The sequence below is a fragment of the Rhipicephalus microplus genome, chromosome 6 (genome assembly GCF_043290135.1).
Source record: "Rhipicephalus microplus isolate Deutch F79 chromosome 6, USDA_Rmic, whole genome shotgun sequence".
Taxonomy (NCBI): domain Eukaryota; kingdom Metazoa; phylum Arthropoda; class Arachnida; order Ixodida; family Ixodidae; genus Rhipicephalus; species Rhipicephalus microplus.
Window position 1 is genome coordinate 170,243,851 of NC_134705.1, and position 13,000 is coordinate 170,256,850.

General features: G+C 40.3%; 1 long non-coding RNA gene across 1 annotated transcript; it reads left to right on the plus strand.

Annotated features, from left to right (window-relative positions):
• Positions 1-1,522: 1,522 nt before the first annotated feature.
• On the plus strand, positions 1,523-12,477 carry LOC142765647 (uncharacterized). The gene is made up of 4 exons (XR_012884342.1): positions 1,523-1,737; positions 4,487-4,742; positions 7,290-10,158; positions 12,291-12,477. It is a non-coding gene; the product is annotated as an uncharacterized LOC142765647 (long non-coding RNA).
• Positions 12,478-13,000: the final 523 nt, after the last annotated feature.

Genomic DNA, 13,000 nt, shown 5'->3' on the forward strand with positions numbered 1-13,000 from the left:
TTTAAATTATCTTTCATGACATCGCAATGCCACATCGGTAATCATTATAGACGATCAATAAATATCGTTTGACGTGAAAATGAAGAAGTTCTAAAGAAGAACACTCATCTAGATTGAAGTTACATAATACATTGTAAAAACAACGCTTTAGTGAAGTGTTTTGTGAAATGATTTACTAATGCAACTGATTTATACTAACGGTGTAGATTCACAGGCAAATCAACAACAACATGGCGTAATTTATTCATTTCTGCACGGCTCGGCTGATAATGCAGGTGCATACACTGCCACCCTTCGTAAACTGTGTTGTTCTAAACATAAGGCCACACAGTAAACCGATTCTGACCCTTAAGGGTGTCGAAAAGGGTGCCGACACCCTAAGCACACCCTTTGAGCACCCTATTCGCGTTTCAGCACCCTACAAGCGGAACCTAAAGGGTGAACACATCAAAAGGGTGGAAACTAGGGTGCAAAAAGGGTGCAACAACTAATGGGTGCTGATGAGCACCCATTAGGGTGCACAGTCACCGACAAAGCTTTGTGAGTAACGTGGTCATAGAGCATAACCAACAGCTTTTAGATGTCTACTGGTTAGATACCATGGTCTCATTAATAGCCCCACCGCAGTAACGGATATCTGAATAGCGATAGTGCCCGGCTGAACGTAAGTTCTGAAGTTCTGCACTGGTTCTTGCATTCTTGCTGCTTTTTTCTCGTCGCCTCACGGCCGGCGCTGACCAAGCCATGCGCTACAAGCTCACTAGCCAATGGCGGAGTACGCAGCTTGTAAAGCTACAACAGGATTGTGACTTACACATATAGAGCTCTCGGCCTCGTTTGCGCCTAACATTGAAAACAAAGCTTCGTCCATGACAGTATATATAAATCATACATTTGTTAATGCAAAGAAATACAAACCAACAAGACCGTGGTAGATAAAATAGTTTTTGTGTTGTACAAATATTTGTTAACCTTACAATGTATCAGTTGACACGTGTTACCAATTTTTATGGCGGGCTATGGACTTTGACGCTCTAATAATATAACATTAAAGAAACGTTTTCTTGATTTTGTTCATAGAAATATTCTTCAAAGCAAGTTAAAATGAGCCTTGACTAAAACATTTTCCTAAAGAAAATTCACTAACGACAGCTAAAATATTGTTTGCCAACTAATACGCTTATTTTGTTGTGACAAATTTTGCTTGCTGCCTGTACTTTGTACTAATATACAACCGCTTTAACACTGTTTTTAACAGCCAGCTTAACCACTCAACCAATGTACAGATGTTAACAAGGTATCGGTATAAGAAATACACAAGCAAGCAAACGTTTCAAATTTCGCGCGCTTTTTCACATTTCAAATTTCGCGCAAATACGCGTTATGTGATTTTGTCATTTTCGAAGGTTAAAAAATATTCTATGCAATACACACTAGCGTATCTTCTATTTTCACTATCTTTTATTTAAATTTTAAGCAGAATTAATCTATTTACTTATCATATAAAAGATTATGTGCGCAAATGCGGATCGGTGGCGTCAGCAGGACAGAAATGGCGGTATCTTCCTGGAGGCCGCAACGGCCGTGTGCCGAGCGTTTAAAGTCGATTTTTTATGTTGTTCAAAGTGTGCTTGCGCTGTCTTTCGTGTTCTGTCGGTGCTGCTTGTTACGAAGATGCACTATACTCAAGAGAGGACCGGCTGCTTTGTACCGTCGAGCGCTCGCCAAACTAAAAAGGTAGGTGGATGTTTCTGCTGTCGACGCTTTGTTTTTTGCTTCTCCGGCCAGGCCGCGGCGTGCCCGATCCAGGGTGTTGTCTTTCCGCTCGAGTCCTCGGCTCCTCCCGTGGTTCACACCGAAAGCGCTATAGTATAATAACGTTGTGAACTAAGGTTTTCCTATCTTGTTGACGATAAGTGAGTTTTTATTAACGTAGCGAGCCTGCTGGCGTGTCTGATTTCATTAGGCTCAAGTCTAAGTTCAGGGACGTTACGTGCGGATGAATTTTTTCTGTGGGGAAGGAGGTTAAAGCAATGTGCGCTGTGATGCTGTGAGTCGGCGGGCGATGCTCTTCACGCTATGAATCACTATATTTTTGCAATGCCGTCGGACGCCGTTCGGGGACTGCGCATGGAAGCCGTAAGCGTCGTCTGTGTGTCGCGTGCGTTGGAGTATTCCGGTGATTCGCGTTGAATTAGATCTTTGCGTATTTAATTTAGAAGAATGGAGAAGAATAACGTGGCGTCCGCGTTGGTATTTACGCGGCCTTGTTCGTTTTCTGTGCCAAAGAAGTATATGAAGAAAGTTTTATATGTTACGCGTCCTCTTTTCAACAGCTACATGATCATTAAATGTGTGTGACTACTATAAGGTAGATGTGTTTTCCTGTGTGACCAAATGTGTTTGAATCCACCGGGCAAGTATAATATTAAATTACCATGATATTCAGCTTAATTAAGTGTGCGTAAACTTGACACAGCGTGCTGTAGGCGCGGTTCTCAAAGCGTGCAATTACGCCTGGGTCAATACATTTTCTCTGTGAGTGGCCGAATAGCCGTACCTTAGCTGTGCAAGCGCTAGGTTGAGCAATAGTTCACTCGTTCGAGTGCAATTTTGGTGGTACGTACTGCTTGTTCCCACCTGTTCACATATCATCGCATTCTTCTGGTTTGTAAAAGAATTGTGGGCGCTGCAGCCCGCTTTGGTGTTAAAACTTTGCCGAATACCTATACGTCTACAAACATTCTAAAACTAAGTTCTACCAAAACTTCCAATGACACTTTCGAATACAAGTGTAACGCTTTATCTGATATAAATTCTTTATGACCTCGCTGCAGATTTACAAGTGACCTGTGATATGTGCAGTGTATGAATGCCTAATTTATTGCTCAAAACACAATAAGGTTATACATCACAGTATGCATGTCAAAGGCGTGCATATGTTGCTGCTGACATGCAAACTTAGACATTGTATTTATCTAAGATTGAACAAATCTAAACTGCCGTTTTTTGAAGATGTACGCATCAGACCAATTGAATAATATCAAAAATAATGTTCACCAAGTGATTGTTGTTTATTGCTTTGCACCGACGTCACTAAAACTGCATTGTTGGTACTTAGACCACATGGTAGGATGCAAGATTCATGACGTCATATTGAATGTTAATGTCACATGATATGCAAGGTAAATTGTTATTAGCATACAGAGGCCAATAACGTTATGGCCTCATCGTTATCATAATGAAGCAGGTTAGGCAATATGTGATTCTGCTGCCTTTACGTCATGTTGGGAAGCCATTACGTTATGTAGCTATCTGCAGTGTCTGAGATCCTGGTTGCCGGTCAATATTGCAGAAGCTTGCCTGCTTCATTGTGATGGCATGGGGTTCAAGATTGATGTTTTGTCTTAGCGTTTCCACTTTTCCTCCCCTATGGTCATTACACAGCTTGTGCTGTTTGACTAGAAGTGAGGAGTAGTGCCTTTTTAGCCAACCAGAACAATTTAGATCAATGATCACTCTGAAGCAGCACACAATATTCATTTAGTGAACTCAATTTCAGGCAAATTATAAACGTCCGAATGTTAGCCCTTTGAAGGAAGCTTCATTCGTTGAACTCATGAGAATAAATGGTAGAGAAGGAAAGGCAGGGAGGTTAGCCAGACCAGCAAAGACGGTCTATCACCTTACACGGGGGAACAGGGAGATTGAAGTCCTGTCGCAGTGGTCTAGTCGCTAAGGTACTCTGTTTCTAACCCAAAGGTCGCAGGATGATATTCCGGCCTTGCTGGCTGCTTTTTCGATAAAGGTGAAAATGCTGTAGGCCTGTGTTCTTAGATTTATGTGCACGTTAAAGAACCCCAGGGGGTCGAAATTTCTGGAGCCCTCCACTACCTTGGTAAAAAATTCATGTGTCAGTATTGCTTTAATTTTATGCTTTATCTGCAGTGGATGCATATGCGCATACTGACATGTATATGTAGTGGTATTGCAATTTTACGAAATAAAATATTCATATGCTGCATATTGCATGGCATTTACTTAAGAAACACATCACATGGGTATCATAACTACAGAAATGCAAATATGCCTCTATGGATGCACTCGTGCATATATTTGGTCAGCTTCAAGAACAGAATTTATTGATTGCAGGCAACAGCATTACTCACGCATGCTTATCTCTTAATTACGCGCAGTCAATAAAGCTAAAAGGGGGTGTCTTCATCTAAGAGTTCTAACTTCATCTTTGTGCATGAGTGAGCTATAAAGGTGAATGAAAATTCACATGTATGACATCGACATGAAAAGCTCTGCAGCAGCATGTTTTTCGTTGTATTTATACTGCAGCATGCCCTTTTTGTATTTCTCAGTTGTGTGCCACTAAATATATGTTGGCCATGCGTTTCTAGCCATTCACTGCAATTTGGCAAGCAGCGCATGCAGTCTAGACAAACCTCACTAAAATAATTTTTTTGCACTGGTGCAGAAATTCTTTGGCACGGTCTGTCATTTCATTTGAGTGAGGCTGCTCAAGGAAATTTCCTGACAAGGTCAAGGAGCCCAAGCACCAGCGAACTCTGAACCATTGTTTCAAGCATCAGCTCTGTTCACCCTGCTTATGCGCTGTGCCTCACCAAGCTACTGGATGCTGCCTACTTATATGAAGTGCTCTCCATATTCTCCTCAGTTTGGCAGCAGTGTCTGTGGTCTTCACAGTGCTTGCCAAAATCATTTTTGCACAGGTAAGACACCTATTTCTTGCTTTAATTGTGTTAGTATTACTGCATGCACTCCTGCCAAGCAAGAGTACTAATGTTTCCTGTGAATTGTTTGTCATGGTAAACAGAGGATTTCAAGCACGAAATTCATACTGAACTTTAGTCCTTCAAGAAGTGTGGAACGAAGGTGGTGACAGAGTCAACGCGCTCTCTTTAGAAATAAAGGCTTTGCATGAAGAGCCTCTCCCACCTTGAAACAGGCACAAAAATCTTCCAGGTGAAAATAAGCAACTTCAGATGAAAATCGAAGAATTTACACTGTATTCAAGGTTGAACTATCCGACATCAAAGGCGTCTCAGATGAGGGTTTTCTTTTGACGCTGTCTGAAATTTTTGGGCGTTGATGGAAAAACCATTACTCGTGATGATATTGACACTGCAGACAAAGTAGGAACAAACAAGCCTAGTTTGAAAAAAAAATAGTGCATTATGAACGATGTTACAAATGAAATGTTCTGGATAAAACAAAAAACTTAGGTCTGTCTACAGTGGCCTTTCCTTTTAGATCAAGTAGTCCTATTTATGTTAACGAACACTTGACAAGACGAGGTAAGCAGTTAGTGAGAGCACAAATGCAAAAAAACAAGTAGGATGGAGGTTCATTTGGATGCAAGGCACGAAATTTATAGCAAAAAAAATTGGAAACATTAGCAATTTTAAAGACTGCCTTCTTAGAAGATCTGGCGATACGCTGTGTTGATGCCTTCAGAGCCACACTTTTCTTGAGCTTGCAATGTCAGTAAACTATGACTGACATGGCAGAATTTTGATACCTAGATAGTGAAAAAGGCCACCAGCTATCTTCAATGCCTTTACCTTAAATGCTCTTAGCATTATAAATAAGACTAGTAGCCTGTGTCTCTATTTCGATGACATGTCGGTAAAATTTGATGCCATTCTTTTGACATAATCCTTGTATTTTTTGTGCGATATAGCTCACCAAAAATACCAGGGTACAATTATCACGGCATTGTGTAGTTCATGAAATGGGGAAAAGGAATAGCGCTGTACATCTAACGTTAATTTTTGGCCGATGTCAATAGACTTCCGTGTGTTAAGCCCTGTGATGAGTGTCTAGTAGTACGACTTGGGGGTTTTGTTTTGCAGCAATTAGCACGTCTCCATTAGGTCATAAGTAGGAATTTTGAGTTTCTGGAAACTAGGTAACTTGATTTTTCGGTCACAGATGCACAGACGATTTTTCGCTCACAACCAACGGGGCAGACGCCAGCGGCGGGTTTTCTGCGACACGAGCTCTTCAACGCTATCATGTTAAAAAGCTGACATAGGCAGCATGGACCAAATGAATGCAAAGAATAAAGTCAAGTGTCCTAGCAGGAATCGAAACCTAGTATTCTGCTTGGTAATTAAGTATTCTACCACAGACCCATGCCCGACCTCGGTTATACTTTCTAAATAGTCTCAAATGTTTGTGTAACATCAACTGTCGTTGCAGTACTGGCTATCAAATTTTATAACTATTACATGTGCACTCCTATGATGCAGCCGTGAGGTCGAATCAAAGTCAATTGTAGTCAGGCACCATCCTGTGAAGTATTTGTGTAGCAGTGTTGAGGGCTACCATCGTCGCGAGTGCCAGCACAAACACCAGTGCTTCATACCAGCCTACCACTTCTAGTGTGGCTAATATCCATGTTTCTGTTGGCATCGTTACAAAACAGCAAATAACTGGTAATGTTGTCAAAGGTGTGACATCTCCCCATAACAAATGAAACATATGCGGCTGTTTAACGTATGTGTGTGCGAGAATTTGTACTTATATTGAGCTCCACTTCATAAGATCGCTCAATAAAAAAATTTAAATACATGTTATGCGTGTTTCGCATAACATCGATTCCCAAAGTATGTGGGGTCTGCCAAATTTTTAGCATCAATTTTGTAACCTAAATGCTACCATAAACAATTATTTATTGAACATGAACAGCTGGACTGCAACATACTAAGTTTTAGGTATTAGGAAAACTGAATATGTTCATGACTACAGCATACCTAACAGGCAAATACTAGTACTACATACATGACACACTATTGTAGAGCTAGACTAGAATATTGCTTATTGGCACTTTACAATTCTTTAAAACCCTAATTAACTTCAGTGCCTTATTTGGTTTGTTCAAATCGGATGTGCACAATTACTTGATGAATAGCTTTTTACTCAAACCTAACTCATGTTTCACGTGTGCATCATGCTGAATCATTGCTCAGATGTTTCTTGTGTATATATTTCCTTTCTACTATGCTGTTTGTTTTTGTATGTGAAATCTGTTGTACGTGCTACCCTCTGTAGGCCCCCAGGTACTGTCAAGTTGTTTACACAGTTTTTTGCCTGGGGGACCTCCAACAAGCATGTTTTCCGTTGAAAACAAAGCGAATTTTGATGCTGACTTCTACTCACATAGAACTAAGAACACTCCAGCATGACAAAGCATATTGTATCTTGGACAGTCTGTCTTGTGAAACTCATAGTGATTACTTCTGTCTCTATTTTAGGCTTCCGGGTGCGGATGTGCTGTAGAGAAGGAGCGCCCTGACCACACTTTTGTAAAAGGAACCAAAGTCGCCTGGGCAGCTGAAGATGGATTGTGCAAGTGTTTGAATGATCACATTATATTAATCCAACACCACTTGCATTACTTTGCCCATATTTGTGATTTTGTAACGCACAAGTTTAGAAACACACACACATATATAAAGGGAGAGCTGTAAATAAGCCTTGAGCAAGTTGGTAGTCAAGGCTTTTAGCATGATGACCAAAGCATGTTATATAAGCCCACATGTTTTACCACACACCTACTTTCCTATCTATTTTCTTTTTCAATTTTGTGGGCACTGGCAACACCCTCAATAAGCACCTTTGGACTGCTGGTGCCTCTAACTTATATTTTGTTGTTCTAAATAATTTATTTGTTACCTACTATGCAAGGAGGGAAGTCAGAATGTTAAAAGTTAAAAATAGAAGTCTCGTCACAAAAAAGATGTCTACTCGTAAGAAAAAAGATTTGAAAAACAGAAGATTGATCCTCACTCACAAAGATCTCACCATTACAATCGATGCAGAAGGTCATAGCTCATGTTTACTATTGTCAATCTTTTTCGGTTGTATGCTATGTACAATAAAATAGTGACTATTTGCATCATGTTAATTTATTTGTCATAAATTTTTGTTGGGGCCTAATATCTTGCATTCTCACATGCATAAAAGCTCATGTCTGCTACACATAATTTAAAAGAGCGCAATGTGGTAAGGTTCTGTGTTTAGTGCATATTATCTGTGTGTCTTTCAAAGTGAGTATATGGCATTTGAAATAATCACCAGTATTCGAAACTTGTGAATTTTTAATTTGCAGGCATGCATGTCTGTATGGTGACCAAGCATCCATAAATTGTGCATGCATGTGTGCAGCAAGGGGCCTTGAATAGATTACATTCATTCTGGACCAAAAATGGTAGCACAGGCCATATACGCACTCTGGGATCAATTTCATGATTATTGAAACACACATATTTATTCAATATAGCTTGCTTTAAGGTATATATTTACATATTGTCTACTTCCACCTTGAACATTGCACCATGCATCCGGCACTCTGCCGAGCGCTTCTCGAGGGCACTTTGGTAACTAGTACACAAACGTACAGACAGCTGTAAGTGGGCCTCCACTTTGTTGACTGCTGGAGAACGGCAGCTTCGCCAAATCACACTTCCTTTGTGGTGAAGCTAACTTTGCTCTTGCAACAGTACAAGCTTATCTAAAATTCGACACTGTTCTTCAGAAGTGCAGGTTGTTCTATCCAGAGCAGCCAAAAATGAAAACCCGAGGAACAGCACCTGGACAGGGTAAGGCACAATTGCAGCACTTCTCGATAACAGTGCCGGATTCTCTATTTGCCTACACATAGAGAAAGCAAAACACTGGAGCCAACTTACCAGTAGCTTCACTGCAGAGACACTGTGCTTTAAAAGACGATGATGCAAAAGCCCCACCTAGAGCTGTCACTGTGTTTCAGTGCTAGTTTCATAAGCGCCTGCGGAAGGCACTCTGTGGAGGGCCGGCCGCGTGCATGGTGCACGTGTTCAGGGTGGAATGGACGACTTAGTACATGTGTTCAAGTACTAACAAACCGTATGTGGGCTGTCACTCAGCATGGTCTACAGAGTATACAGCAATCTGCATTTTTAGCCATCTCCAGCATCAATCCTAGATTTGGCCCACTGGTACGTCGATGTGGAGCACCCTTCCATCACCCATTTGAAAGGGTGTTATGACATCACAGCACCTTTTTTTAAAGGGTGCACTCATTACACCCTTCAAAATTTTTGCTCTGCACCCTTTTCTTAAGGGTGCTGAGCCCTGCACCCTTTCTCAGCACCCTTTTTTGAACACCCAATAGGGAGCAAAGGGTGTTCGTCTGGCGACAAGCTCATTTACACCCTTAAGGGTCAGATTTGGTTTAGTGTGCAGATTTAAAAAGTAAATGATGGAAAACGCAGGCTCAGCGGTTTAAACAGCAGAGATTATCCACAGTGAAAAATAGCTACTGCTGAGGAAAGAGCAATTTGATAGACAAGTTAATCAGAAATTTAGCATTCGCTGCGCTTTTTGGGCCCCATTGAACTTTGGGCCCCATCTGAACTTTCAAATACCGGAATGCAGAAGCACTGACTGCAATAGATATCATGATAAGCCTTATAAAGCGTTCTGTGTAATTTTGAACAACGTCTGCTACCATTGCTGCCTTATTGACTCACTCATTATTTTTAGCTTACAAGTTACTGAGTATTTCGTGACTGCATATTGGAGGGTATCTCCATTCAGATATTTTTCTCCATAAAAACAGGCTCCACCTTCACCACATAGTTGATTTCACCGCAAAACTATGCTACGTCAAGACACTCAATGAAAAAAACCCTCAGTGGAAAATATTGTTTCTCAGCAAGGCAATAGTAGTGGAAAGTCACTGTTTTTAATAGAGACAAGTGTATAAGAATGAAATGTTTTTGAAAAAGCAAATCTTGTAGAGGCACTTGAAGACACCTTTCGATGCAATTGCTTAACTGTTCTATACTCTTGTGCAATAAAGCAATTAAAAAATCCTCATGGTTTGTGGTATTATGTGATGAGATGGGTGCATCTTTAATATTTCGTTTTTGTGTACATAAAATTTCACATTCCTTTCAGCGAAAATGAAGCCGAAGCCTCTCTGTAGCGCAGATCCTGAACCTGACCGGTGTGTGCTCAAAAAGAGACACGTTTACTTTGACTTTAGAAAGAACGTATGTTTGGAGTTCTCGAGACACCGTTGCGGGAAAGGCCACAATAGCTTCGCCTCATTTCGTCGCTGCTACAATACATGCAGCTGTAAGTAGTTAATTTTGCACGTCCACTTATAGAGCGTTCATCTAACCAGGCATCTCAAAGTGATCTTAGCAGGCCGTAGTCAGGAAATTTAGTCCAACAAAGGCCTGAACGCGCAAGGAAGTTAAAGCGGGGAGGAAAGAAGTGCGCATTTGAATTAAATTGCACGCAATGGTACCATTTTAAAGAATTGTTTCTCCTAATTCATTATTTGGTGATATCTTCAGGAGATTTCTTGTAGGTTTCGAGTAATACATTGAAATTGATGTGCAGATTGACTGAGATTCTGAAATAGAGGTTTTGTTCCACGGTGATGTTTCAATAGAATTACCGCTGGGAAGCCTCAGCAGCAACATGCTTGAAAGAAATCCTGTCGTTGTAGCTTCCCCGAACAAAGCGTTATTAATCACAACAAGTAAGAAAATGATACGAATGACATTCAGAAAAGCTGCGTAAGTTTATTATACTCGTGAAATCACAGGCCTATAGCGAAGGGTTCGTGGGCTGTATTCAGCCAGCGTGGCATGTATTTTAGACCCCCGACCTAAACACTGAGCGAGAAATGACATCAGGTCTTGCTTATATGCCAGCAATAAATTTGGACAGATTTTGCATCCAAAATGGATGTATTTTCTTGCGTAATGCACAACCCTGATGAACGGATGGAACGTGTAAATGGCAAAATTGAGTTGGAGTAATACATTTCAAGGCAATATTTTCGCGTACTTTCAACACTTATAGGTAGCAAAGCTAAAAGTACGGACTTTGAATACCAGCAAAGCTACTAAGATACCCCCCCCCCTCGAAGGTGGTGCCCATTGATATAGTTGTTTAAATGCTACATGGGGAAATGGCAGCACATTATAGCATAACCGCATAAATATCGGAAACATTCCTAGCATATGACTATGCCACCATTGGAGTAATTCATTGCAAAAATTAGTAAGAGGTCACATAGACGGCTCCTCTAAAGCAGTGTCTCAACGACACAATTATCAACAGCTAAGAGAAAATGTAGAAGGGAAAACATTCCTATAGATAACGCATAGCCTGGGCTTGAATTATAAGTTCAACAGAACCGGAATGGAATTATGATGATATTGATTTGTTATTCTGAAAGAACGAGTTCGCTCTACCTCTTCTCTTCCTCCTCCTCCTCCTCCTGTGATACAAAGAAATCGAAAGCAAATGAGGCCAGAGACAGAACAGTAGATTTGTTTTTATTATATTTTATTGGACCTGTTTTGCTTCGATGCTAGTTAGCTCCACCAAGTGGTTGAACTAGCCGCCATACTTATATTTTTTTCAGTACTCACCATTTGAACGCATGCCATACGAATAAATTGACGACATAAAACGTAGAGTATCGGTCTGGATCCTAGCATTTTTTCACAGACTCAATCATTTTAGATACGATTTCATGGATGAACTCATTTTACGTAAATCACTGATGAGTCAGTTTTTTCAATTCAGTTGTTTTCTTGAACACCTCGGGTCGCCTACGCAACATCATCTTTGCTTCACGCTTTTGCAACAACGGTGTGACCATGTAGCTTACCGGGGGCTTGGGCCACATTTTTTATTATTCACGTCGAAGCTATTCTAGCTTGACGTAAAATGAGTGACTGTGCCCGAAATTTATCATCTGCTTGAACCCGTGCACCAAAAGCCTTCGGGCAAATCTCACTTTTCACTACTACGCCACGGTCTTTATTAACCCTTCCAACGAGTTAAGAAAAAAAGAAATGAAGAGAGAAAGAACTAATGAAACAGAAATAAACAAAGAGGGAGGAAAAAATTGACAAACCTGAGCTGTTTACGAGGCGGGATTCAAACCTGTGGTTTGGTAGTGAACGTTCAAACCTCTCAGATATTCAGACAAGCTAGCCTAGCATAGCATAGCCTTGTACTGTATACAAAACTTTTTGTAGGCTGCTTGCCTACCACCATCTTTTAGAACGAAGATTCACAAGCAGCCTACCAAATTTAAATAACTATTCTTTAGTTCTTGATCATTGTTTGACCACAACGTGGTAAAAATGAATACGCATTGTCATTTTGTGTTACATTTGCAGGCACCAAGGTGTATGTTTTGCCGCATTCAGTCACTGTTTGACGCGATTTTCTTTTTTCAGATAACCGATCTACGATGCCCTGCCCAACATGCGAACAAAATCAGCAACATGTACAGCCATCAAGCACGAAACCTGGAGCTCTCAGGCATGCGGTGCCAGCACGTTCACATCCGCTACGAGGTTAAGATACTGAACCTTGACTACTTATAAAAAACCATACAATAAACATACAGGCAGTCATTCTCAATATTGGCCACGTATTTCATGTCACTCAATATATATATACATATATATATATATATATATATATATATATATATATATATATATATATATATATATATATATATATATATATATATATATATATATATCATAAGTGTTTCTTTATTTGAAAACAACAACGTAAGGATGATTTTTATACAAACTATTTCGACTCTCAGTCAGTAACGATTGTCTGACTTGTCTGAATTTTGCGCTGTTTTTCACTCTTGTAAGCATAACGAAATTGCCCAGGTCTCAACCGTAGCAAGTATTGTAGGTGTCATAACAGGCACGCGATAATATGCCCACATATCCTGGCAGGTACAAGCATTTGCGTGCCAACACAGAGTCAACATACAACTTATGCTGAAGACATCTAGCACAATGAGACATTCACTGGAAAGAAAATTGTTGGATATATTTCCAGTACAAGTTGTCCTTTAAGCAAAACAAATGTGAACACAAGCCCATGTGACAAGCCTGTCTCAATAAATACAAGACAATGA